The 26,990-nt window shown below is 43.3% G+C and overlaps 1 protein-coding gene across 2 annotated transcripts in view; it reads left to right on the forward strand.

Moving 5' to 3' along the window:
• The window catches only part of SPIDR (scaffold protein involved in DNA repair), a 311,226-nt gene that overhangs the window by 243,948 nt on the left and 40,288 nt on the right, over positions 1 to 26,990 (forward strand). The window lies entirely within an intron of this gene.

Genomic DNA, 26,990 nt, shown 5'->3' on the forward strand with positions numbered 1-26,990 from the left:
TGTAGATGGAGAAAATGAAGACTGGAGGTGAGGGTTTCTTTTCAAATATGGGTGTCTACCGTTAGGCACCAATGCCCTATCTAGGCACTTAAATAAGTGGCCTGATTTTTGGAGATGCTGAGTTTATGCAGCTACCATTGACTTCATTACAATATAGTTCCAGCCAGATATCTCTCATCTCCCTCCAGGTGATTATTGTTTTTTATACTAAGGGAAATAGCGTACACAGTAGGGAAGCTAACAGGAACCCTAGGAAAACCTTTGTTAGTGCTTAAAATGTTCTGATACTCAGTTGGTAACTCTTGCCTGTAAAAGTGACATAAATAAAAACTGTTGTGTTCTATTTAGGTTATTATACTACTCTCCTCACCATAGTATCTGACTAACTCATGTATTGTAGCTGGAAAATTAACTCGTCTGTTAGAGAAATACCATTTACTTGTACAAAAAATTCTTATAATCACTCATTAGACCATACAGTAATGATGAAGGATAAGTATTATTGATAACTCCACAAAAGGGAGTTTAATACATAAAATCCAGGCTGTGGAAATGAAACCCAAACTGCAGAGTGAAGAGACAAGAAATACCAGGAAGCTTTCATTGTCAATAAATATTGAAATTTGGGAACAGAATGTACAAAGTGTTCAGTATGTAGCCTGGAGCCATGGGATGGAGTGTTGAAAAATGCATGTCGTGTAGTGGTTATGGGGAGGGGTGTGTGTGTGTTATAAATCCTAACTAGTTTAGTACTGCCTAAAATGCTCCTTCAGTGTCTAATTTTGATTCAAAATCAGCTGCTCTCAGTTACATGTGCTCACCCTCAAAAAACATCATTGGCTTTCTTGCTATTGACAATTCTTAGGAATACAAGCAAGTTAATTATTTGCAAACAGTGGGCATACAGTGTATACTTCTCGTCAGCATTGATTCATCTGACAAGTTGGAAAATACTAGTGTTTCTAAGCTGCAATGTTCCCACTATCTGTCAGACTCTGTCCTAAACTCCAGTTCTTTTCCTGGGGGTCTTCTTTCTCCAGTCACATCAGGGCAAGTTCAGAGGAAAATATTACCCTTAACTTTTCAATCCCTCACTTACCATTTGGCGTGCAACCCATCTCTTATCACTGAAACAGAAAGCTTTTTGTGCGTTAATAGTTCCCTACTTGGGTTAAGAAATTAAGTCTAAATGATAATAAATAAAGTACAACTGGCTGTGTGCTTAAAAATATAAATGCTTTGTGGTCTGGAAAGGAAGGTTTGCATGGAATTAAATGTTAATACCAAAAGAATACAGTTCTGTGTGGGGGATATTTGCGTCATATTTCATGGGGTTGCCTAGAAGACCACGTATCTGGGTAACTGTTTTTTTTTTTTTTTTTAAACCTCTATTACATTCCTGTCATCTTTTTTCAAATTAAAAACAAGGGTGATCCAAAGGGGACTGAGTCCAGGCCGAAGTTTACTACCCTCCTCTCCCCTCCTTCCACCCAGGAAATTCTATTTTTTTTAAATTGGAAACGCATACAAACCACCATTGAAACATATATTCAAATAATAGAATAAAATAAACAATCCTTAAATAAAATTGTTATAGCCTGCTCTGATCCTTCAGCTCTTGTTCAAAGCCAGGACTTTTTCTTCCCTTGCAGACATGTTAGATGGTGTGATGGAGAAGAGAAAGAGGCTATCATCGAAGTCTCTCTCATAGTCATAGACTATGGGGTTTTCCTTCTTCTGTACAAAGTTGGACCCTGATCCTGCAATTGACAGCATTCAGGAAGGCTGCTGCTCCCATCCAGGCCAATGGGGGTGGTAGGAAGCGGCGGCCAGCACATCCCTCGGACCGCGCTGCTTCCCGCAGCCCCCATTGGCCTGGAGCGGCGAACCGCGGCCAGTGGGAGCCGCGATCGGCCAAACCTGCGGATGCAGCAGGTAAACAAACGGGCCTGGCCTGCCAGGATGCTTACCCTGGTGAGCCGCGTGCCAAAGGTTGCCGATCCCTGATATAGACCAATAAGAAAGCACTCCCTTCAAGGAACATCCGCCCTGTCAAAATCTCACTTGTTGGTTCACAAATTGTTTAATTCTGTGGACCACTAGGAACGGATCCATGGTCGAAGAGTTGTCCAGGCAACCTGGCTTGAGAGCCATTCCTACATTCAACAGAAAGAACTTCTATTTAGTGGAGAACCCAAGAGAGAAGTATGGAGATGCTGTAAGGCTGACAGTATTTTGTCTCTTCTGGGGATACAAACACTAACCCTATCACATATTATTCAGCGGGCTAAGCATAAGTAATTGACATCTAAGCAGCTTCATTCTTGTAGGCCATGATTTTTATTTATTTTTTGTAAAGCAGTAATGCCCATCAGAATTAGACCCCTGTTTTGTCAGCTACTACACAAACACACAGGAAGACATGCTCCCTGCCCTGAAGAGCTCACAGTCTAATTTAAAACAAGTAATGACAAGGGAGTGTAACAAAGAATAAGAGGAAACAAGAGAGAGACAATGAGGGTAACAATAGTAAGCATTATGAGCAGGAAATGGAACCTTTAAAGACAAAATGTATGCTACTATCTTGACTTTGATGTTGTCAGATCTCATGCTTGACTGGCCGGGCCTGGTCAGTACTTGGATGGGAGACCGCCAACAAAAACCCAAGTGCTACAGGAAATGTTGCTGGTGATTCTCTTCCTTCTGAATGAAGGCTGAGTCGAGCCAGAGCTAGGAACACCAGCATTATGATAGAATGATATTAAAGTGTAGGTACTCTTTTTGGATAAAGCACAAAATCTTCCACAAGTCTTCCACTTGTGCCATGAAATATTAAATAATCACTTTTGCCATCAGTAGATATTTAATTAAGTGGTCCAATTCTAATTTTCATGATTACCTTCTGTCTATCTAAATTCAGTCTGCATGGCTGAGGATGTTAGGGAGATTCCCAAACCTGAGCCGGCTTTTGTAGGTGACAAATCTGAGGAACTGTCACAGATTGAAGTGTCACGAGAGGAGATTTTGGAATTAATTGATAAACTTAACATTAACAATTCACCGGGACCAGATGGCATTCACCCAAGAGTTCTCAAAGAACTCAAATGTGAAATTGCAGAACTATTAACTATGGTTTGTAACCTGTCCTTTAAATCTGCTTCTGTACCCAACGACTGGAATATAGCTAATGTAACGCCAATATTTAAAAAGGACTCTAGAGGTGATCCCAGCAATTACAGACCGGTAGGTCTAACATCGGTACCGGGCAAAATAGTCAAAACAATAGTAAAGACTAAAATTGTCAGACACATAGAAGAACATAAATTGTTGGGCAAAAGTCAACATGGTTTCTCTAAAGGGAAATCGTGCCTTACTAATCTATTAGAGTTCTTTGAAGGGGACAACAAACATGTGGACAAGGGGAATCCAGTGGACATAGTGTACTTAGATTTCCAGAAAGCCTTTGACAAGGTCCTCACCAAAGGCTCGTACGTAAATTAAGTTGTCATGGGATAAAAGGGAAGGTCCTTTCATGGATTGAGAACTGGTTAAAAGACCGAGAACAAAGGGTAGGAATTAATGGTAAATTCTCAGAATGGAGAGGGGTAACTAGTGGTGTTCCCCAAGGGTCAGTCCTAGGACCAATCCTATTCAACTTATTCATAAATGATCTGGAGAAAGGGGTAAAAAGTGAGGTGGCAAAGTTTGCAGATGATACTAAACTGCTCAAGATAGTTAAGTCCAAAGCAGACTGTGAAGAACTTCAAAAAGATCTCACAAAACTAAGTGATTGGGCAACAAAATGGCAAATGAAATTTAATGTGGATAAATGTAAATTAATGCACATTGGAAAAAATAACCTCAACTATACATACAATATGATGGGGGCTATTTTAGCTACAACAAATCAGGAAAAAGATCTTGGAGTCATCGTGGGTAGTTCTCTGAAGACATCCACGCAGTGTGCAGAAGTGGTCAAAAAAGCAAACAGGATGTTAGGAATCATTAAAAAGGGGATAGAGAATAAGACGGAAAATATATTATTGCCCTTATATAAATCGATGGTACGCCCACATCTTGAATACTGCGTACAGATGTGGTCTCCTCATCTCAAAAAAGATATAAAGGCACTAGAAAAGGTTCAGAGAAGGGCAATTAAAACGATTAGGGGTTTGGAGAGGGTCCCATATGAGGAGAGATTAAAGAGGCTAGGACTTTTCAGCTTGGAAAAGAGGAGACTAAGGGGGGATATGACAGAGGTATATAAAATTATGAGTGGTGTGGAGAAAGTGAATAAGGAAAAGTTATTTACTTGTTCCCATAATATAAGAACTAGGGGTCACCAAATGAAATTAATAGGCAGCAGGTTTAAAACAAATAAAAGGAAGTTTGTCTTCACACAGCGCACAGTCAACTTGTGGAACTCCTTACCTGAGGAGGTTGTGAAGGCTAGGACTATAACAGCGTTTAAAAGAGAACTGGATAAATTCATGGAGGTTAAGTCCGTTAATGGCTATTAGCCAGGATGGGTAAGGAATGGTGTCCCTAGCCTCTGTTTGTCAGAGGGTGGAGATGGATGGCAGGAGAGAGATCACTTGATCATTACCTGTTAGGTTCACTCTCTCTGGGGCACCTGGCATTTTCCACTGTCGGTAGACAGGATACTGGGCTAGATGGACCTTTGGTCTGACCCAGTACGGCCGTTCTTATGTTCTTATGGTATGTTATGTTAAATTGGTCATGTAGTTTTGAAAGACGTAGTACTCTTTTTTTAGAGCAGTGGTTCTCCACTGGGGGTACGCAGAGGTCTTCCAGGTGATTTGTCAACTCATCTAGGTATTTGTCTAGTTTTACATCAGGCTACATGAAAAGCACTAGCGAAGTCAGTACAAACTATAATTTCATACAGACAATGACTTGTTTATACTACTTTATATACGGTACACTGAAATGTAAGTACAATATTTATATTCCAATTGATTTATTTTATAATTATATGGTAAAAATGAGAAAGCAAGCAATTTTTCAGTAATAGTGTGCTGTGACACTTCTGTATTTTTATGTCTGATTTTGTAAGCAGGTCATTTTTAAGTGAAGTGGAACTTGGCGTACACAAGACAAATCAGACTCCTGAAAGGGGTACAATAGTCTGGAAAGGTTGAGAGCCACTGTCTTGAAGTATTAAACAGATGCTGTGTTTCAGTGGTAGATAAATGAATTCTCATTGCTTTCAAGGAAATTCTGTTTATGTAGGGAGAGCAGAAAATCTGAATCTGTCCATTATGCAGTTAGTTTTTCAAGTGCTTTGAGACTTTTTTGGGATGAAAGGCACTATATAAATCAGAGGTGGGCAAACTATGGCCCGCGGGCCACATCTGGCCCTCGGGACCATCCTTCCTGGCCCCTTAGCTCCCAGCCGGGGAGGTTAGCCCCCGGCCCCTTCCCTGCTGTATCCCCTCCCCTGCACCCTCAGTGCGCTGCACCGCCAGCACTCTGGCCCGCCGCTCCTGCCAGGTAGTGTGGCGGCAGCATGGCTGGCTCTGGCCGGGCGGCGGGGCTGCGAGCTCCTGCTGCTCTGAGGGGGCCCCAGGGGACAAGGAGCAGGGGATTCTGAGGAGGGAGTTGGAGGGGGGGAGAAGTGGGATGGGGTGGATAGGGGGTGGGGGCCAGGCTGTTTGGGGAGGCACAGCCTTCCCTACCCAGCCCTCCATACAGTTTCGCAACCCCGATGTGGCCCTCGGGCCAAAAAGTTTGCCCACCCTTGATGTAAATGTAGCCTTATTATAAATTAAAATGGGACAAGGGGCTATTAGCCTTCTGCACGGTGTTCAAAGGGGTGCAATAGAACTTCCAACAGGGTGACATTTGAGAACTTATCCCTCATGTGCCTTGTTCTATAGACTGAAAGCATTTACTTATTCTTCCTCAAGTGCTTGTTCATGTCGATTCCATTCTAGGTGTGCGCATGCCCACGTGCGCGGCTGTCGGAGATTTTTGCCTTAGCAGTACCCATAGGGCTGGCTGTGGCACCCTCTGGAGTGCCGCGCTCATGCTGTGGTATATCAGGCGCCACCGGCCCTACGGCGTCTGTTTCTTCTTATCACCTGTGTTGGTCAGTCAGAGCGCCTCTCTAGCTTGCCAAGAGCTAGCGATTGTCTACCATTTTGAACTTCGTGCCTTAAGGCCGTTGTATTTAGTTTGCTTTGTTAGTCTTAAGTAGTTGTTAAGTGTGAATTAGTTAGTAGTTAGGGTCCCAGCAGGACTTTGCCCTAGGTGGGGCATGCCCTGGTCTCCCGGGTTCAAGCCCTGCTCGGACTGCAGCAGGCTTATACCTGTGAGTGACCCCCCACAGCAGCTGCCTTAAGTGCCTGGGGAAGTCACACGTTAAGGAGCAGTGCCAGATGTGCAAAAACGTTCGGCCCTGCACCCAGAAGGACCAGAACATCCGCCTCAGGGCTCTCCTGATGGAGTCTGCCCTCCGCCCAGCTTCCGAGCCGTCCGGGCAGGTCACAACAAGCAGGGATTTCCCTATACCCCCCTGAATTTCCGCAACATCCCCCTGTCCCCAGTTTTGTGAACTAATTAAATGCAGTGTTGCCAATTTAGTGATTGTTTGGAAATTTGAATTGAAATTGAAACATTAATACACACTTTAAAAGCATATACAGTGTATGATAAAATATGTGTATCTGAAAAAGTATAATAGATTTGAAAAGTATGAACGTAGACTAGCTTCTTTATACAGCTTTTGTTTTTATGACAGTGTCAGTGCATTCATTTCAGTGATGTTGGCCAACCTAATAATTTCAAATTATGATTTGTAAGCAAAGTCTAAATGAGCTCTCCCTGACAGCTAGTAATGAGCTGGGGGACGGGGGGAAAGGCTTCAGGACCAGATTGTATTTACATTCGCACTATTCTACCTAGGTATCCAGCAAACAGAGCTGCGTTGCCCAAGTGATAGATTTTGGCTGAGGTTGGGTTACAAATCACTTGAATGCTGGGGGGTAATGAAATGTTGTTGTTCTTATTGTATGAGTAAAGGGCAGTAGAACTGTACTTAGCCTGTGCTGGTTGAGGGTATCAAGAGAGAGGGTGGGGACAGGTGTTTTGCTTGATGTTCTGCCTGAGTCAGAAGTACTATTTGACCTGCCCCTCACCACTGTTTAAAGACAGAGCTGATTAGGCTCAATAGATCGACTTTTGTTTTGTTAAGTGACCACTACAGCTGAAATCACTGATAATCAGGTCTAAGTGCTTAGACCTGCTGTGGGACCGTGTTTCTGTGGAAGAGACGGCCCAGTCTGCACTAGCAGTGAGGTTCTCCCACTGAGAGCTCAGCTGAAATCACTGCAAGCTGGGTGGAACCTCAAGAGACCAACTCGCAGAGGTCACAGTGGCAGGTGGCAGCAGAAGGTGACGGCGCAGGGCCATTGGCAACAGAGCAATGGAGTGAATGGTGGCACAATGAACAGTGGCCAGAGCAAACAGTGAGCAGCTGGAGGAACTAGCAAGGTGCCTTCTTGCCCTCCACCTGGGAGGTGAACTCATGTGAAAGCACCTCTGAACTCTGAGTCTCCACTGACCAAGGACAACACCGGTGAGTGTTAATGAGGCTGTTAAGAATGCTGGAGACACAACACAGTTCATGCGAATAAACATGGCTGTGGCATCATACTTTCTATTTAAGCAAAAGATACCACACACTACAAACTGGAGGCCAAGGTTAAGTGCATTATCACTTGTTCATCCTGAAGTTGAACACTGGTTCCGAACAAGACCAGCAAATGCTATCTTTCTGCAAGAAACTCAACTGACTGGCTAGAAGCATGTGGTGCAACAGTGAAAGACTCAACAGTTGAAAAAGTGAAGAACTCTCTCACCACATTCAAAAAATGTGCATACATGCCTAATGAATGCACTGATGCAAATGGGCATCAAGTATTAAGTCATTGTGTACACTATCTTGATGTCAGTGGTAGACCAGTAGATGCATTTCTAGATGTTCAAGTTATAGAAGACACATTGGCTGCAGCTGTGACAACCCACATCTTAGAAGAGTTAAATGCTTGTCAATTGGACCCCAAACAGATGGCTGCTTGTGCATTTGCTGGAGCTGCAAACTTCTCTGGAAGACATGGTGGAGTACGAGCTTTGCTCAGAGAGAAGTGTAACCCTAATCTCTCCTATACACACTACAGAGGCTATCTACTCCAACTAGTGCTAGTACAAGCTGCAGACTCTTCAAAAGACATTTAAAAAGCTATCAATTTAATGTCTTTATTATATTCTTTTTTCAGCAAGAGTCCAAAAAGACTGAATATCTTGGAAAATATAGAAGATACACTGGGACTGAAGTTCAAATTAGTCCAACCTGGGAAAACCCTCTGGCTTTCTCATGAATGATCCTTAGCTGTTGTCTTAAAATTACTCCAGCCATTATTACTGACTTAGGAAAGTATCTACCAAGATGGGATGGATCTAAGTAGTCAGGCTGGTGGTTACTTTTGCTACTACATTCAGAGAAGACTATTGCCATTCTCTCTCTTGTAATTCTACTGTTGAAACCACTTGGGTCATTAAACAATGCCATCCAGGCATCTGCTACAACAGTAGTAGATCTTTGTCCAGCAATAGAAGCTACATTTGGATCAATCAGAGATATCCATTGAAAAAGTACTGGAAGAAGCAAAGACTTCAGTCCAGAAGTTGACTAATGAAGGCATTTATATTGAATTCTTAAGTGAAGAGGACAAGAAGTGTTTAAGACAACTGAAAAAGTACACAGACTTGATTATTAAAAATCTACAACAGCAACTTCTAGATTCTACTCAAACTCTATGTAGCTTTTACAGATCCCTGTCCTATAAAACACTGACAGTTGAGTGGAGTGAGGCACTACCAGCAACGGGGCTGCCATGTGCTCAGGAGAGACTAGAGAATTTGAACGCAAACTGAAATATCATATGACGAATGAATGAAGAATTGACTTTAACTTCTTTTTTATCATCACTAGTGGCTCAACCCAATCTTTATGCTATGTTTCCTGGGATGAAAGAAGTAGGAATTCATCTCTTGCTACTCCCAGACACAATAGTTACGGTTGAGCGTTCTTTTTCATCATTGAATAGAATTTTGTGTTCTGAAAGAAGTCGCCTTCTGCCTGATCATGTGAATGAACTAATGAGCCTATCAGTTGAAGGAATGGAAGTACCGGACACACGAGAAGCCACCAAAGATGAACTCACTGCATTCAAGAAGTTCATTAACAGAGTTGTGCAAAATTATAACAAGAAACTAAGAAGGATGTAGACGTAGTACTTCATAGAAGGCTTGAGTAGCCAACTTTAATTTGTGTGATGATTTTAAAACATGAGTTAAATCTAATAAAATGGTCATGAAACATTTTTCAGTTTTTACTGTTGTGCCATACAGCCCGCCTTCATCCTCACGGTTTCACCCCTCATCGGCCCTGACCTCCCCCCCGCAAGTAAATTTGAACACCCCCCCTAATTTCAATTCCTGGGGAAAACACTGGCAACAAGTGCCTCGGCCTCCGTGCGCAGCACACCACTGGCACCCAACTCTTCCAAATGGTCACTGGTAGCCACGACCAGCAAACAAACTCAGGCATGGATGGCTCCTCCCTGATTGCTGGAAGGGGGTTCCTCCGGTATGGAGCGCCAGTTCAGCCCATCGTCATGGTCTCATCAGTGTGGCTTGGCACTGGAGGCCTGCTCCCTTGTTGACAGTACCGCAATGACAACATGGCCAGTGGCAAGCACAATGGCCATATTGGAGTGCGTGCGGCATACTGGTCATGACGATGCCTCCTTCATAGCACTCCTAGGTGGCCGTGATGGAACAGTGGGCGGCAGCCCCACCAGCATCTGACTTGGTACCGGAAGCCTGTTCTGAGGTCAGGGCCCTGTGCCCACCCCAAAGCCTCTTTCTCTGACGGTGGTCGAGACCCAGCACCCCCACCGTTGGTCCAGTCTTCCTCGTTGTCCCCAGACGAGGCAGTCGTGGGACCTTCTAGAGCTAGCCCGCCGGACAACTTTAGGGAGCATCAAGCCCTTCTCCTGGTCACAGGTTACATCGAACCGCTGGGTGCTGAACATAGTGGCTCGGGGCTATACTCTGCAGTTCATAACCACCCCTCCTTCCAACCCCCACATTCTCCCGTCCCTCTTCAGGGACCCTTCTCACGAGCAGCTCCTTGTTCAGGAGGGAGAGAGGCTCCTGGGCTTGGGGGCTGTGGAGGAGGTTCCTCGGGACATGAAAGGAAGAGGATTCTACTCCCGCTACTTCCTAATCCCAAAGGCCAAGGGGGGGGCCTCAGGCCCATCCTGGACCTGCATGGCCTCAACACGTCTCTTAAGAAGTTGAAGTTCCGCATGGTCTCCCTGGCCTCCATCATTTTTTCCCTGGATCCAGGGGACTGGTATGCCACTCTCGACTTAAAGGATGCTTGCTTTCATGTCTCCATATTCCTGGGCAACAGGCGCTTCCTGTGCTTCATAGTGGCTGGGCATCACTTCCAGTTCATGGTGTTACCCTTTGGCCTGCTTTGGCTCCCAGGGTGTTCATGAAATGTGTGGCGCCAGTAGCGGCTTACCTGAGACATCGGGGGGTCCAGATCTTCCCGTATCTCGACAACTGGCTCATCAAGAGTAGGTCTCCAGGGCAGGTCCAATGGAGCCTTGACCTGGTGTGATCCGTCTGTGACGATCTCGGCCTGTTAATAAACACAGAAAAATCCACTTTAATGCCGGTCCACGCGAGCCAGGGCCTTCCTTCCGGAGGCACGCTTCCAGGCCATGTCGTACTTGATTGCCCAAGTAAAGAGCCATCTGCTTACCAGAGCCCACACGTGCCTGCGACTGATGGGTCACATGACCGTGTGCACGTGCATTGTCAATCATGCCTGTCTTCATATACGACCTCTGAAGGCATGGCTGGCCTCGGTCTATATCCCCAGCAGGCATGCCCTGAACCAAGTTGTTGCAGTGCCAAGCCTCGTCCTTTTGTCCTTGGATTGGTGGCTGGATCCGGAGTCGGTGCTGCAGGGGGTTCCCTTCGTGACCCCATCTGTCACTTACCCTGGTTTTGGATGCATTCGACCTAGGTTGGGGAGCCCATCTGGGCAAGCTCAACACCCAGGGCCGCTGGCTTTAAAGCAATCTGGCCTTCATATCAACGTCAGGTTCAAAGCGGTTCATCTGGCTTGCCAGGCGTTCTTGCCCCACCTGAAGGGCAGGGTACTGCAGGTCCTGATGGACAATAGAACCGCGATGTACTACATCAACAGGCAGGGCGGAGCCAGGTCTTCGGCCCTTTGTCAGGAAGCGCTCAGCCTCTGGGACTTTCGTGTGCAGCATGCCATTCATCTGGTAGCCACCCACCTGCCCGGAGCCAAGAATGTCCTGGCAGATCGCCTCAGCAGGACCTTCTCATCTCGCCACAAATGATCGCTCCATCTGGAGGTGGTCAGCCTGATCTTCTGCAGGTGGGGGACTCCCCAGGTGGACCTGTTCACATCCAGACAGAACAGGAAGTGCCACATGTTCTGTTCTCTGCAGGGCACGGGCAAGGGCTCCCTGTCAGACGCCTTCCTGATTGTCAAGTATCAGAGGGGTAGCCGTGTTGGGGTAGCCATCCTGCAGCAAAAAAACTTCAGGACCAGACTTTAAAGAGAAACTGCTGAGCTTCAGTTCATCTGCAAATTCGACACCATCAGCTCAGGATTAAACAAAGACTGTGAATGCCTAGCCAACTACAAAAGCAGTTTCTCCTCCCTTGGTGTTCACACCTCAACTGCTAGAAGAGGGCCTCATCCCCCCCTGATTGAACTAACCTCATTATCTGTAGCCTGACTCACTCTTGCTTGCATATTTATACCTGCCTCTGGAAATTTCCACTACATGCATCCGACGAAGTGGGTATTCACCCACAAATGCTCATGCTCCAATACGTCTGTTAGTCTATAAGGTGCCACAGGATTCTTTGCTGCTTCCTGATTGTGTGGTCGGGAGCGCTAATGTAAGCCTTCCCACCGATGCCGCTAATCCACAGTCCTGCTCCAGGTAAAGCAAGACAAGGCATTGATCATCTTCATAGCCCCAGCGTGGCCTCGTCAACACAGGTTCAGCATGCTGCTGACTCTCTTGGCAGCCACCCCGCTGCAACTGCCTCTTCGGCTGGATCTGCTGTCACAGAACCATGGCAACCTGCTGCAGCCAAACCTGGAGTCGCTGCACTTGATGGCTTGGCTGCTGCATGGCTGAGTGTGGACAAACGGGGGTGTTCCGCTGGTGTCCAGCAGGTCCTGCTGGGCAGCAGAAGACCGTCCACTAGGGCTGCATATGTGGTGAAGTGGAAGCCGTGTTGAGCCATGGACACACGTTCGTGTGGATGAGGCCCCACTGCAGGACATACTGGACTATTTACTGCATATTAAGCACCAGGGTCTGTCGCTATCGTCTATCAAGGTACACCTGGCGGCCATTTCAGCGTTCCACCCGCCACTTCAAGGCTAGTCAGTTTTCGCCCTCTCATCACAGGGCATTTCCTGAAGGATTTGGAGCACCTTTACCTGCATGTCTGAGACCCGGACCCCCCCTTGGGACCTGAATCTTGTGCTGTCCAGACTCATGGGTCCCACCTTCGAATCCTTGGCTTCCTGCTCCCTTCTGCTTCTCTCCTGGAAGATCGTCTTCTTGGTCGCTATAACTTCAGCCCATAGGATGTCCGAGATTAGGGTGCTCACGTCGGAGCCGCTTTATACGGTTTTCTATAGAGACAAAGTCCAGCTGTGTCTGCACCCGGCCTGTCTGTCCAAGGTTGTCTCCCAGTTCCGATTGGTCAAGACATCTACTTACCAGTCCTTTGTCCAAAGCCTCATGCTACAGATGAGGCGCGCAGGCTGCATGCCCTTTATGTCAGATGGGCGCTGGCCATCTACATTGATAGAATGAAGCCATTCCGTAAGTCAACCCAGTTATTTGTTGCTGTTGCTGGCAGGATGAAAGGTTGCCCAGTGTCAGCCCAGAGAATCTTGTCTTGTATCACGACCTGCATCCACTTTTGCTGTGAGCTGGCAAAGGTGCCCCCGCTGGAAATGGTGACGATTCATTCGACTAGGGCACAGGCATCAGCAGCAGGCTTCCTGATGCAGATGCCGATCCAAGAGATCTGTTGGGCTGCAACCTGGTCACCCGTCCACATGTTCGCATCTCACTACCTGCTGACCCAGCAGGCTTGAGATGATGCTGGCTTTGGCAGAGCAGTGCTGCAAGATTGTGAACTCCAAGCCCACCTCCGTTGATTCTGCTTGTGAGTTACCTAGAATGGAATTGACATGAGCAAGCACTCAAAGAATTAAAAACGGTTACCTACCTTTTGTAACTGTTGTTCTTCGAGATGTGTAGCTCATGTACATTCTATTACCCACCCTCCTGCCCCTCTGTCAGAGTGGTCTGCAAGAAGGAACAGAGAGGGCGTAGGGCCAGTGGCACCTGATATACCACGGCATAAGCATGGCACTCCAGAGGGCGCCACAGCCAGCCCTACAGGGTACTGCTAAGGATAAAATCTCCAACGGCCACGCACATGGGCATACGCACACCTAGAATGGAATGGACATGAGCAACACATCCCAAAGAACAACAGTTACAAAAGGTAGGTAACCATTTTTTTTGTTGATTTAACTGCATAAACTATATTGACAGATGATATTTCAAACTTTTTAACAATTTTAAGTAATAGTACAGTGTCCCCTATGCACAAGAAATAAAATGACAAAGACCATTTATAAAGAACAAGGCCTCAGAGAAGGGGCAGGGGGTGGGGCAAGGCTGTTTGATTTTGTGTAATTAGAAAGTTGGCAACCCTAGCCAGAGCAGAGCTGGGAGCGGACCAGGGCTGGGTGGTGCTCCCTCCATGGCCCCCATAGGGGGCTGGCCTGGGTCCCGCTGCGCCCCCTCAATGTTCCCTATACCTCCCCTCAGAGAGTGCAACCCACAGTTTGGGGACCTCTTCATTAGAGCCTCTCTGAAAAGTAAGGGAGTGATAGAGCCATGACTGCCCCTGCAGATACATACTCCTCAGGTTTCCTAAGGAGGGTGGGGCAGTGTTTGTGTTCCACAGGAGCTTTGGGAGGCATTGTGCTCCATACTTCATAGAATATCAGGGTTGTAAGGGACCTCAGGAGGTCATCTAGTCCAACCCCCTGCTCAAAGCAGGACCAATCCGCAGACAGATTTTTGCCCCAGATCCCTAAATGGCTCCCTCAAGGATTGAACTCACAACCCTGGATTTAGCAGGCCAATGCTCAAACTACTTCTCTCAAGAGGTTTAAAAAATAAATTAAATACAAAAGTATTTAAGAGCTCAAATCAGTAACAAAATGATTGTGTAAGCTTAAAACTTATTAATGCATTTAAACATAAAATATATGAAAATCTGCCTCACAGATACTTATTTTCCAAGACCCAAATTCAGAGTTCTGTTTTTTTCCCATGAACCATTGATGATATCATCCATTCTACTGCGTAGGAAACCCAATATCCTAAACTAAAGACTAGTCAGATAAATAATTTTTTTTTCAAATCATATGTATTTATGATTATAAGAGGCCAAATAAATACTCTGTTAGTGATTTAGGATCTTAAAAACTTTTTAAATCTGGAGTTTTTCAGTACAGTTTTAATTCTTAGTGCCAAAGGTTGGGATTTCCTACTGAAAAGCAGTTACCCTGCAGAAGACCCACTGGAACTCACCAGTAATAAGTAGTTAATAGGTATAACATGGTGGCTTCATAAAAACAAGATAATCAATTCCAGCTGTTTTTCTATTTAGTCATCCTTAGGATGCAAAATCAGGGACAGGATGAATTTACACAGTTAGCACGTATTGTGAAAAAGAGGAAAAGCAAGCAACTTATCAATTTGTGGTGAGAAAACTACATACAATACACTCTTCCCCCCCTTTCTTGTAAAGACCTGACTAACACTGCTACCACTGAAACCTGACTAAATCAAAGTTTGGGAAGAAAGGAATCTCATATATACAGTATAGCATTTACCTAGCCCGCAAAGATACCGCATGTAACAGTTTTTACCAGTTTTGCTTGTTCATGACAGAAAAGTAGTAGTTAAATGAGAAAAATAACACACTGTGTTTAAGACTCCAAAAATAAAATATGCAAGAGAGGGAAAGGTCTTATTCAGTTTTTGGCATCATTGTGTTAAGTCAGTTTAAGCCAAGAAAGGTTGGTGTTCCTCACTGCCTGCCGATACTAGAAAGTTTACATACTTGATTGTGGGGTTTTTTTTCCCCCTTTGGAGGAAAAAAATCTGTATGAATTTTAGCGGGGAAATCTTTACTTTTCTATGCAGAAAAGATCGTTCTGTTAACAACTCATCAAGGAAAAAAAAGATAAACAGGATTAACTGTTTACTTTAAGTGAGGAGAAGTCTGGTTGTTTTTCAGAAGAAGAACACAATGTACTGTTGTATCTGGTTTCCAGAGTGGTGTTTATCATAATTCCTTGTGCTGTGGTTGGTAGAGTGCTGGGAAGGCACTCCGCCCACTCACAGCTTGCTGGCTTTCTCTCTCCCATTGAGGCCTCACTACAGGATTTTGCGATTGAGTGAGCTGTCCTGTGTGATCTTTATTGCCTGTCATGAGCTGACATTGACCTAGAATAAAATAACAGGGGCCATTTCCTGGAATTCTCAATGGACTGCTGAGAATTGCTACCATAACTCTTGTAAACAGTCTATACACACACACTTTCCCTCACTTATACACACACCTATGAAATTGAGCCAATGAATGAGAGCAGAGAGAAAAACAACCGGGGGTGAAAAGAAACATCAGAAACCTCAAGGAAGAATTGAGTTGTATTTTTGCCAAACAAGGGTCCCCAGAAAGCCTTCACTTGTGATTTTCTTCTTTGCTGTTTTTTTCTGCTGCTTATTTTGATGAATAATAGATACAGATTTTAGTATTGTTTCAGTAGGATGATGTTACATTAAAACTGTAGAAAGAATTTCTTCCTGAATGCAGCTCCATAAAAAACCCTGCAGTGTTATATTTCACTCACATTACATGTTCACTGAAGCAATGAATATTTTATTTATCTCTTTTGCTTTATGTTACCAGGAGTACATTTTTGAATGCCCTATCACTCTTCAGAATGTGGGCCGTTCCCTTTCTTTGTTATTAAAGTTCATTTTGTATTGTATTTTATAAATTCTTCTCACAGCCCGTTCATAGTCTATGTGGCTTAAAAATGAATCCACTATATCCACAAATGATACACCGTTGAAAGATTCAGTGATGCCACTAGTATTGCTACAGCATTCTTATTTTATTTCCGTGGCTACAATATTTGAAAAGTGCTTGCAGTATGTATTATTAATGGTACTTAAGTGTTCTTTCAAAGATGCTGCTGTATTTCAAAAAGTATGGGCTTGAAAGCCTTTCACTTACAAAACTGCCCTTAATTTAAATGCAAGTTTAGTACATGAAGGGCTTGCAGCAGGGTATGCTCTTCCTGAGCATTTATTCTCACAACACCCTTGCGAGGGAAACATTTCTATTCTCATGTTGTAGACAAGAAACTGAGGCACAGAGGGAATCTGACTTGCTGAATGTTAAACAACCTGTGCCAGAGCCAGCAGTTGAACTCTGATCTCTTTGGAATTGAGGGCACCCACCAGTGTGCAGAACAAGATCCTCTGTTAGCTCCCCATTGAAATATGCAGTTGAACATTAAAACATTAAAAACAAAAAAGCCCTTAGTATCAGTCTTATGTTGGTATGAGCCTATTCAGATTCATGGATAAAAGTGCTATTTAAGTGCCATGATGATGGTGATTGTATGTTAAATTTAGAATGTGATCTTCTCTTGGAGATTTCATATCACTCTAAATGGGTGGTGTTCATCTGAGTCTGTGGCTTTCTTCACCATAAAGTTTTCCTGTTGTTTAGTAAATTATTTTCTGTAGAAAAATTTTATCCTGTTCTAAGCTGATCCATACAAACAAATCAGGTAATTGTAATGAGACTCCATATAGAAGCTCTCCATAATTTAACATTGCAGTATATGATGGGAGTCTGCATTTACCTCTTTTTTTTTTAACTACATTCTACCTATAGTTTACTGCCACAACAGTACTGGTGGCAGCAATTCTGAAACAAGGTGAAATGGTCTCATGTTTATTTACTTATATATACCCAGAATGCTATTCTTGTTCTTAGTTACTTTATAGCAATGCTGATGTCTGCACTCTAAAAACAAATGGAAATGATTGAAGATACTTATGGATGTAGTTTTTTCTCATTGTATAATTAAGACTTTACCCTGGTGATGTATTCAGCATGGATCCAGGCAAATTATAGAAAACTATAACATAATTATCTTTTTTTTGTCCCACTGGACTGTTTCCCCTGAAACTTCATCCAAGTTCTGAGATAAACATTTGAACAAATAAATGTTTTCTTTACCCCTGCTAGCCCCAACAACAGCTTGCTGGGAATGTTTGTTTCTATTTGATGTAATTTTTTTGGCTGCAACTATTAATAGAATGATTTCAATATTCAGGAGTCCAAGACAGCCAAAACAACCAGAAAAATGTAGAAAATATTTCCCAAATGCATTTCTGAAAGGGTTTGGAACTGTAACTTAAGCTTGATATTGAGCTTGGGTAGGTAACAGGAATGTCTTTTTATCATTTGTAAATGTTTGTTTGTTTTTTAAATAAAAAGGGATCTCACAAAACTCAGTTACTGGGTGACTGGGCAATAAACTGGCAGATGAAAGTCAGTGTTGATAAATGCAAAGTAATGCACGTTGGAAAACATAATCCCAACTACACCTCTACCCCGATATAACACTGTCCTTGGGAGCCAAAAAATCTTACCATGTTATAGGTGAAACCGCGTTATATCGAACTTGCTTTGATCCGCCGAGCGTGCAGCCCCGCCCCCCCGGAGCGCTGCTTTACTGCGTTATATCCAAATTCGTGTTATATCGGATCACGTTATATTGGGGTAGAGGTTTATACATACAAAATAATGGGTCTAAATTAGCTGGTACAACTTAAGAAAGCGATTTTGGAGTCATTGTGGATATTTCTCTGAAAACATCTGCTCAATGTACAGCGTCAGTCAAAAAAGCTAATGAATGTTAGGAACCATTTGAAAAGGGATAAATAATAAGACAGGAAATATCATAATACCTCTATATAAATCCATGGGGTACCCACACCTTGAATACTGCATGCAGTTTTGGTCACCCCATCTCAAAAAAAATATATTAGAATTGGAAAAAGTACAGAGAAGAGCAACAAAAATGATTAAGGAGAGTTTATAAAGACTTCTCAGCATGGAAAAGAGACAACTAAGAGGGGAAATGAAATCGTGACTGGTGTGGAGAAAGTGAATAAGCAAGTGTTATTTCCCCTTCACATTACACAAGAGCCCGGAGACACCCAATGAAATTAATACGCAGCAGATTTAAAACAAACAAAAGGACGAACTTCTTCACACAATGCATAGTAAACGTGTGGAACTCGTTGCCAGGGGTTGTTGTGAAGGCCAGAACTATAATGGTATTCAAAAAAGAACTAAAAAAGTTCTTATCTGTGAACATCATATAAAAGAGAAACAAACGTCAGGAGTTTAAGAATTACAGGAAAGTGAATTACAGAGAGTGTGGTTCAGTGAATTTAAAACAATGCATTGGTGCTGTATAAAAAAAACTGCATAGGAAAAATGTATTCTATTGAAAATGATCGTCCAGTTCAAGTTCTGGAACCATTGCCCATGTCCTTACAAATATAAATAGTCCATTTCTGTGCCACATGCTATCCGTGGCCTGTTGCCTATGTTCAGCTCTCACCAGATATTTGGAGTGTTCCACGTTGACTGGGAAAATTTAAATTACTATGCAGCTCCAGTCATGTGTATGTTTGGCATTAACAACATAGCCAGGCCACCACATGGCTCCTGCAGGCCTGTTCCTTCCTATAGAAGCAGTTTTTATCAGCTCCTTTTCCTCAAGGCATAAAAGCAGTGAAGAAGGCAGTGGAGGAGTAACCTGAGTAGAAAAATGAAGAAAGGAGTCAGCCAGGGGAAGGTCATAAAAGTCCTAGTAGAAGATACATTTAATTTTCCAGGTTTGAGCTGCACTTGTTGATGATTCTTTGAAGTGGGAAAAAAGGCCATTAAAACACAAGTGATTAGATAAATGCAATAAATGTACAGAACCTGTAATTTTGGAATAAGGACACTGCAAAATGTGTCATTTACTTTGTTTAAACTTTCCGCTGTATGTATGCATGGTGACAAAGTAATTGCTAAGAATGTTTTACTAAAACTTTTGGAGGTCTCTGCTACATATTTGTTATTTAAGATGTTATTTCCCTGGCCATATTTGGTGTACTCCCTGGGGTCCTGGATTTTATTCTCAGCTCAGCCACTACCGTGCTGATTTGTGGACAGATAATTTAAACTCTGGGCATCAATTTTCCCATCTATAAAATGAGCACACTACTATTTACTGTCCACTATAGAGTTCTTTGAGACCTGTGGATGAAAAAGGCAGTTTAGTAGCTAAGTATTAATAGTATCTTTTTTTTTATCGGTATCCTTCAAATTGTAGTTATTGCTGGTTTATAAAACATCCCTGTCTGGAGTGGCAACAAATGCCGTGCATTTTAAAGGAGAACAGAACAGTCTAAGTCTGCAGTGGCGATAATACAGTAGAGATATACTATTTAAATGGAGACATTAAGCAATTTGTGGTCCATTGAATATGGTATTTTTTACAGGAAAATCCCTGTGTTGTTACAGGATAAACAAGCTGATCATGGTCCCACAGTGTTTTCAGATCTGTAGGGTTGCACCTTTCTAATTGCTGGTAACTGGACCACTGCCCCGCCTCTTTCCCCAAGGCCCTGCCCCTGCTCCACCTCTTCCCCCCAAGGCCCCGTCCCCCTTCACTTGCTCCTCTCCCCCCACCCTCGCCCACCCCCTGTTGCTTGCTGGATCATCTCCACCTCTCTCCCCAGCTGGGCTTCCTCTGCTCCGGTGCTCGGAGGGGAGCTGTTGCAGCCCGACAAGGAGGTGGCCCTGGCTGAGCAGAGGCTGGTGCAGGTTAATGACCCAGCGCCTCCCCCTGCCCCGCAGTAACTGGACTTTTGGTGTCGAGTCTGAACACAGCCAGGTGTCCTTTTTGACCAGACTTCCGGTTAAAAACTGGGCACCTGGCAATCCTAAATGGTACCCTGACACAGAAGCCAAAAACCGGACTGTCTGGGTAAAACCCAGATGGGTGCCAACCCTATCTATGTCTCTGGCTCTGATTTTTCTAACAATGACAGGTAAAATTAGCAGAAGGACTGCTTCATTTGCACAATGGTGGGTGGCTTCTTGTGTGCATGTCTGAGGTTCAGATAAGTTAAATCCAGCTTGGGTGGTGTCCTGAAGGTTACAGTGTGAATCTAAGCTATGCTTACAGGAGTTAAGGAGCTCCACCTTGAGACTTGACTAGACAAGTTGCTGAATTGGAATTGTGTAGGCAGAGTGTTGTGCCTGTGGTAATTGAGAGAGAGGGGAGTGTTTTTAAGTGTGCTTTGTCTCTGCTAGGAGCACTCAAAAATAGATAAAAAATTGTAAAGATGCTGCCCCTGGGAGCCAGCTGAGGTCACTCAATTAGGGTGAACTGCAGACGAAACGAGGCAGAGAAACCCCAAAAGCTGGTGGATATTCCAATACTTAGATTTACCAAGCCAGCACAAAACAGCTTCTGTAGTACCTCACTGGTTACTCAAGAGTCCAAACAATGCAGTTCCCTTAAAGTACCCAGCCTCAGGCCTCCATCCAGACACATATGTCAAACATATGATGATAAATTCTGAAAATCTTATTTCATCATATAAAAGAAAAGGTTCTCCTGATTCCAAAGGACCAAGCCCCAGACCCAGGTCAAATGATAACTTATAGCTTACCCAAAATACATGCTTATAGTCAATTCTTGCTAATTAAACTAAAATTTATTAAAAAGAAAAGAGAGAGAGAGTTGGTTGAAAGATCAATTTACATACAGGCTTGAGTTCAATTTCTTGAGGTCCAGATATATAGCAGAGATGAGCTTGTAGTTGCCAAAAGTCCTTTTAGAAATAGTCCATAGGTTGGTTTCAGAGTAGCAGCCGTGTTAGTCTGTATCCGCAAAAAGAACACAAGTAGTCCATAGGTTATAGTCCAATGTCCATATTCAGGGTGGCTCCAGTCAGTGACTGGGGATCTCAATCCTTATGGCTTAAGGTTTCCCCCTCTTGAAATCCAAAGCAGATCTGAGATGAAGAAGGATCGTGTCCCAGGGTTTTTATACATTTCCTGCAGCTTTTTGGCCTGAGGAAAAAAATAGGCTTAACTTTCCTTCTCCTAAACATCATACAATTAGCACAGGATAATTTATCCATTAAACAGTTCAGATACAGGTTACCACAACCTTCAAAGAGACATATACACAATAATACTATTTCACTCAAGTGTCTTCCTAAATATTAATACTCCTTTTTTGATCTTTGAATCAAAGTTATAGCAAAAGACAAGACTTGTTTGCTTACATCACAAGACCTGAGCAAACAGCTACCCTTCTATCTCTAACAATGCAGGCTTGCATTTCAAAGCTCTATTCATTTACATATCTTCCTAACCAGTCTTTAGAGTTCCACCATGGGTCAGGTCAGTCTGTGAGTTACGTAACTCTTTCTGGCCCTGTCACCTTTCAATGAGATGATATATTACACTCATAATGTCACAGAAATCTTCCCCAGCAAAGAAGGATAATCAACAATACCCTACCTTGATGGTTGAGATAAAGGATGAGCAAACTTTGGAGTTAACACTTTCCCCTTCCCTCCACTCTCTCCCCCACTCTCCTGACCCTCGCTTCCTTTCCCTTCCAAAGAAACAACAAACAGTGTCCCTTGTGTATACTGTAGAAGATTTGTTGGGGACTTGTATGCACAAATTTCTGCCTGCCTTTCTTTCTCACCACAATCTGGAGTGTTTTCCTTAAAATGTGTATAAATAAAAAGTCTGTGTGGTCCTTTTACCTTTGATAAAACACAATTACTTTTAGTTAAGTTCTGTTTATGACAAATCTGCTGCGTATTTCTACAAGATGTGGACACGGGCAGCTGCAGCATCTTCATTCAGTGCCTTCTTGCTCTCCACCCTCAGTCATCCTCTCCTCTCCTCTCTTCCTATGCTAGGCATATTTTTCGATACACTGTTCCTCTCACTGGCAGAGATGGTGGAGGTAGTTGTCAACTGTGGAATGATTAAGCACAGGTGGGTTCTACTCACGCCCATCCTTCCAGAAGACTTAAGTGCAAGATACGAGGCAGTGCGCCATAGTTGTATGGTATGTTTCATGTATAATTAAAAAGAAGAAAATGGAGTTTTACTCCTTCACTGTGAAGGATGTCTAATTAGGAGGGGCACAGCAGTGCAGTCCTGTAATCACCTCCACATTTCCAGTGGGAAATATTTAGTCCTTAATATTACTTCAGTCATAAAAATAATGCAAAGTAATAAACCTCTCCTACTCCCTCCCCAATTCCCCAGGGCTTTTAGGAAATTAACAAAATCTTCCCAAGGTTTAAAATAAGACTCTGTGTCATTACATTAAAAAAAAAAAGTAACTGACTAAGCTCTGCTTCATTTCTTATCATTCCATGTCCTTGCCCCCTTTGCTTTTATCAATGAGTCAGACCTCACTTCTTCCTTAGTTGTCTTCTCACATTCTCGTCTTCATGCCGTCTCCCATGTCACCCTCCGGGATAGAATTAACTCTCTGTTCAGTCTCAACAGGAGTCTTTTTTTCCACATCCCTCCTTTAAATTCAGTACTTCTGTAGGGCCACAAATGCTAAGCCTTCCAGACCATTCTAGTGCACTCCTTTTATAAGAATCACATCTGGCCCGAATGATTAGATTTTTATAAGTGGTTGATTCTTGCAAGTGGAGTATTTTAGTTAGTATGGGAATGATTTTGTCCCAATGGGTTTGATCACTATATGCAATTGATTCTTCTATCAGTGAGTCTTATAAATTGAGTGCACTGTATTTTGAAAAAGAGGATATAGGCCCCCATCCCCACAACACACGTACAGATACCGTTGATTAATAGTAATGTTTTTTCTTTTATATTAGTTCAGGAATATGTATAGCAACAAACAAGTGTTAAACATTTATTTAGAAAATTTACAATATTAGTCAAGCTGTTAATGCATATTGCACATTATGGAGAGATGGATTTGTGGTAAATACATTGCTGAATTTTCATAGATGAGTAATGTAGTTCTGAACAATTAGGTTTTGGATTATATGTTTGGTCTCTTGTAATTTAAGTTTCAAGTTTGTTCCGTGTAGTGGTTCCAAAGATAAAAAAACTGGTACAAATTGTTGTTTAATTTTGCATATATTGTTTGATTGAGAACTAAATTTTGAATGTATCTGATGAAACGTGGGCCAACATTATAATATGAGAAAATGATGCAAATTCAGAATTTATTTCAGAAAACTAAAGTAAATAGAATCCTCTGTAAAGCATAGCTGCCATGCATCAACATCCTCAAGGAGCCAGTAGGCTGCATCCATTCATGGTGGTGCTGGTAATAGTGTATAAATGGATCTGTAAGAACTGAGCCAGCTGCACCTGAAATGACATCAAGAGTTCTATGAATACGTTTCTGGGTCCTGTTGTGCTGCTAGGTTGTTTTTGTTGTAGGAGTGAAGAGGAAAATTGACTGTCATTAATTAGATACTTGTAGCATTAGACTGATTTTCTGTCCTTGCACAGTGAGATGCTGGGTCTATGATCAGTACGATCTCAGGTTTTTTCATTATATCCCTTGTACTTGCAAAAAGGTTTTAAGGAGGTGAATATTTTTTGTGATGGTCCTTATCTTGAGTTCCAATCTGGAATTCAGTTTTGCAAAAAAATCAATTGCTAATCTCAATTTAGCCTTGTGTATACTAGCACAATCCTAACCACTATTTGGTGCCCCCAGCATATTTGTAATAACCCACATGCCCACTTACACACATTCTTCCAATAATGCAAAAGCAATCACATAGAATCATAGAATATCAGGATTGGAAGGGACTTCAGGAGGTCATCTATTCCAACCCCCTGCTCAAAGCAGGACCAATTCCCAACTAAATCATCCCAGCCAGGGCTTTGTCAAGCTTGACCTTAAAAACCTCTAAGGAAGGAGCTTCCACCACCTCCCTAGGTAACCCATTCCAGTGCTTCACCACCCTCCTAGTGAAAAAGTTTTTCCTAATATCCAACCTAAACCTCCCCCACTGCAACTTGAGACCATTACTCCTTGTTCTGTCATCTGGTACCACTGAGAACAATCTAGATCCATCCTCTTTGGAACCCCCTTTCAGGTAATTGAAAGCAGCTATCAAATACCCCCTCATTCTTCTCTTCTGCAGACTAAACAATCCCGGTTCCCTCAGTCTCTCCTCATAAGTCATGTGCTCCAGCCCCCTAATCATTTTTGTTGCCCTCTGCTGGACTCTTTCCAATTTTTCCACATCCTTCTTGTAGTGTGGGGCCCAAAACTGGACACAGTACTCCAGATGAGGCCTCACCAATGTCGAATTGAGGGGAATGATCACATCCCTTGATCTGCTGGCAATGCCCCTACTTATACACCCCAAAATGCTGTTAGCCTTCTTGGCAACAAGGGCACACTGTTGACTCATATCCAGCTTCTCGTCTACTGTAACCCCTAGGTCCTTTTCTGCAGAACTGCTTCCTAGCCATTCGGTCCCTAGTCTGTACTAGTGCATGGGATTCTTCAATCCTAAGTGTAGGACTCTGCACTTGTCCTTGTTGAACCTCATCAGGTTTCTTTTGGCCCAATCCTCTAATTTGTCTAGGTCCCTCTGTATCCTATCCCTACCCTCCAGCGTACCTACCACTCCTCCCAGTTTAGTGTCATCTGCAAACTTGCTGAGAGTGCAGTCCACGCCATCCTCCAGATCATTAATGAAGATATTGAACAAAACCGGCCCCAGGACCGACCCTTGGGGCACTCCGCTTGATACCGGCTGCCAACTAGACATGGAGCCATTGATCACTACCCGTTGAGCCTGATGATCTAGCCAGCTTTCTATCCACCTTATAGTCCATTCATCCAGCCCAGACTTCTTTAACTTGCTGGCAAGAATACTGTGGGAGACCGTATCAAAAGCTTTGCTAAAGTCAAGGAATAACACATCCACTGCTTTCCCCTCATCCACAGACCCAGTTATCTCCTCATAGAAGGCAATTAGGTTAGTCAGGGCATGACTTGCCCTTGGTGAATCCATGCTGACTGTTCCTGATCACTTTCCTCTCCTCTAAGTGCTTCAGAATTGATTCCTTGAGAACCTGCTCCATGATTTTTCTAGGGACTGAGGTGAGGCTGACTGGCCTGTAGTTCCCCGGATCCTCCTCCTTCCCTTTTTTTCCCTTCTTTCCCATAGGCATTTGGATTAGACTCATGGTGAGCAAAGATACTGTTTGTGCATCTACTGTACTGGTAGATGCAGTACTATTGTGGATTGGATTGTTGGTGTTATAGCTCCAATAGTACAATTCTCCCACTACTATTCCACATCCATCATTGCTCATGCGTCCTGTCTGGTATACTTTATGCACTTGACATACATGGGTCAAGTTTGCTAGAAGCCACTTGTCTGTAAAAATAACACTGCACACAATGTGGGGCTCATTTGTGTGCTATATTGTAATGATCAACTTCTTCAGCAGCAACTGAGTTCATTTTGCTTCAGCCACTAGATTGTCTTAAGCCACTGGCCTTAATATGAGCGTGCTGCCATTTGGCCTGACGCTGACTTGCAGGCGCTGAAGTTGATCTCAAGAAATGAGAAGATCCAGTGCTTCTTAAAAGAACATTGGCATCACCAAGTGTCTGAGGTAATAGCTGAGATGGACCTCACTTGGAGTGGCAAGCAAGTTCTGTGAAAAGAGTGACCATGGATAAAAATAGGTCCAGTGTGGAACAAAAAACGTAGCCGTTTTTTGAAAGGCTGGATCAAGTCCTTGGTATGCAGCCCAATATGCTTCTGGGTAGCGTGGAGGCTCCATGTATAGCATGGGTGAGAGATGAAGAGAAAGCCGATTCCATGGATCCAGAGGGATGAGGAGCTGAACTAAGATACCTGACTCTCTCTACCATTCACTGGTTGCAGTCCTTTCTCTGTGACTGGATCTTTTTAAAATGGGTTTGTGCTCTACCAGTGGAGGATCTTCAAGAATGGTGCTCACATGCTTAACCTACAAGGAGATTTCACAGGAAGCCCCTCTAAAACCTCTTGAAGCAGTGCCTGCACTTTTAAAATTTATCTTAATTCTACCTTCTGTCACACCTTAATTTCCTCCAAAAAGGAATCAAGTGTCTCTAGATGTTGGAGGCACCTACGCTGTCTGCAAGGGTGCTCTGTAATTCCTTTCCCTCTTCAAAGGTCTCCTTGCTCAATCCCTGTCCCCCCATTCCCCTCCCTCCCACGGCAGTGAAGCTAGTTTTGTATCCAGCAGCCTCGTTCACCCACTCCTCTATGACTCATACTATCTTAGCTGCTAATCTCTGATGTGGATCCTTGTGGTGAAATACCTTTTTGAAAATCTAAATATACTTCATCCACTGACTCTCCCTTATATACCGTGACAGTGATATCTTCAAAGAACTCCAGCAGATTAGTTAAGCATGACTTCCTGAGCTTGATTCCTTGTGGGGTGTCCTTAATCATACTGCTTGTTTAGGGGTACTCTTACCACATCCCTGAAGATAGTTTCCAAGTGTTTCTATACAACAAATGTTAAACTCAGTGATGTATAGTTCCGTGTTTTGTTTGTTTTTTATTCATTTATTTAAATAATTGGGTTGT

Source organism: Terrapene carolina, unplaced genomic scaffold, assembly GCF_002925995.2.
Source record: "Terrapene carolina triunguis isolate 2854851 unplaced genomic scaffold, T_m_triunguis-2.0 Scaffold58, whole genome shotgun sequence".
NCBI lineage: Eukaryota > Metazoa > Chordata > Testudines > Emydidae > Terrapene > Terrapene triunguis.